This window comes from Mirounga angustirostris, unplaced genomic scaffold (assembly GCF_029215605.1).
Source record: "Mirounga angustirostris isolate CCGP_5_RB_7025 unplaced genomic scaffold, mMirAng1.0.hap1 SCAF_2, whole genome shotgun sequence".
Classification (NCBI taxonomy): Eukaryota; Metazoa; Chordata; class Mammalia; order Carnivora; family Phocidae; genus Mirounga; species Mirounga angustirostris.
Genome location: NW_026991710.1, coordinates 52,925,913 through 52,928,328, shown reverse-complemented (window position 1 = coordinate 52,928,328; position 2,416 = coordinate 52,925,913).

Below are 2,416 nucleotides of genomic sequence, written 5' to 3'. Positions count from 1 at the left end.
ATTGCCCTGCCCTTGCCCCCTCCGGGCTAAGTAATCTGCTCAGGTTTGCTCTCCGGGGCTTTTGTTCCCTGCGAGCTTTCTGTACAGCTTTGGAGGCGGAGAGTGAAAATGGCGGCCTCCAATCTCTGCCCTGGAGGAGCCGAGAACTTGGGGCCCCACTTCTCAGTGAGCCCCCAGAGAAAAGCCGTCAGTCACTCCCGTCTCCCCGGTCTCTGGCCACACTCCGTGCTCGCCCGGCCTGTGACCGCGCGTTTCTAGCTCTGGTACCCGAGCCCGGGTGGAGTCTCCAAACCCAGCAGATCCCTGCGGTGCACTCCCGCGCAGCTCCTCCCGGGGGAGGAAGGTGAGTCTCCCCGGATCTGCCGCTTGTTGGGTCCCTGCTGGAGGAGCAGGGGCCCGACTGGGCCGCGGATCACGGTTTATGGCCACCCCGAGCTGAGAGCCCGCGCCTGGGCTCCGCCTCTGCAGCTGGCTTCCCTGCTCCGTTACCTGGGAGCTCTGCCACACTCAGGCACCCCCGGTCTTTCTGTGACCCCGAGGGTCCTGGGACCACACTGTCCCGGAGGGTTCCACCCCCCGCTTAGCCACCAGAGTGATGTCCCTCGGCGGAGCCGACTTCTAAAAGTTCCGATTTTGTGCTCCGCGGCTCTATCACTTGCCAGAAGCGGCCGACGGAGGCCCCTCCCCTGCCGTCTATCCTCCCGAATATCGCCTCAGATTCACTTCTCCGCACGTCCTACCTTCCAGAAAGTGGTCGCTTTTCTGATGAGAAAGTTGTTGCTCTTCTTTTCTTCGATCTCCTGTTGGGTTTGTAGGTGTTCAGAATGGTTTGATCCCTATCCAGCTGAATTCCTGAGAGGAGACGAAATCCAGGTCTCCTACTCCTCCGCCATCTTGCTCCACCCCTTCACTCTGTCTTTTGATTAGAATGTTTAGTCCATTTACATTCAAAGTAATTATTGACAGGTATGTAGTTTTTGCCATTTTGTTACTCGTTTTATGGTTGTTTTTGTAGTTTTTCTGTGTTCCTTTCTTCTCTTGATCTCTTCTCTCACAGTTAGTTGGCTTTATATATATATATATATATATATATATATATATATATATATATATATATACTTGGATTCCCTTCTCTTTATTTTTTGCATATCTATTACTCACTTTTTATTTGTGGTTACCATTTGGTTGTATATATGTGTATATGTATCTTCTTCATATAGCAGTCTATATTAACAGTTAAGTTTGAACCCATTCTTTACTGAAGTGGAAATGTTTTTCTACAAGTTATACTGACTCTAGTGAATGTAGGATTAAAATTAATTCTACCAAAAAAAAAAAATTAATTCTACCATTTCAATGAAATCTTCTAAAAATTCCAACCATTTTCCAGAAATTGACAAGCTGTTGCCAAAGTTCATATGGAAATACAAAGAAAACTAAATGCTCAAACCAATGGTGAAAAATAAAATGCTGCAGAGATAACACATGCTGATATGCTATCTTACTCCAGAGTTCAGTAATCAAGAGAAATGGCTTATGAATAGATTCATGTAGATCAATGAAATGGACTTGACAGTGTATAGCCACAGGTAATATTAATGAAATTGGACCTCTTCCTCAAATCATATACAAAATGTAACTCAAAGTGGTTAGAGTAATTAAGTAATACTAGAGGACTCCTCTGGAAGCTCAAAAACAGCTCCTCTGGTGTTCATTTAATATTATAATTCCATTTGCAAAGTCTTTCCTTATTAAATAGACAGGAGTGGTGCCCCAAAACAAGAAGGAAAGATTATAAATTGAAAAAAGAAAACCCTACCACCAACAAAATGCATTCCTATTATCTTTCCCCACTCAAAGCCTGGATATTGCAAATGAATAATACTAATATATTTAAATTATAGTTATATTAGAAAGGATTTTGGACAGTGAACTATCCATATGTGTTATTTTGCATTTCTTGATTGTTAAATATTGTTTTTATGCCCTCCTTTTTGAGCAATAGCTTACAGATATTATTCTAATAAAATGTGGTAAATATATCATTAGCTATGTGTAAATGATTATAATAGAAAATGCTGAAAAATATAGCTATATTTTAAAATCAATTTTATCAGAATATACATTAATTTTTACCTATCTAGATAATACAGTATTTTAAATGAAATTTCTTTCATATATATATATATATATATGTGAAATTTAGTTTGTGGTTTGAATATATTGACTTATTGGTATAAGCTTATTGCCAGTGGGAGAGCCAGATAATTTTGATCAAAAAATAGAGTGAATTTTAATGAATATTTACAATAATGAGCAATTAACATGCTTAAATCTTCAACATCTGAGTAAGGTAATTTGAACTTCTGTTTTCTCAGTTTTATGAGAAGTTTCAATTCCTGCATTTTTAATCATC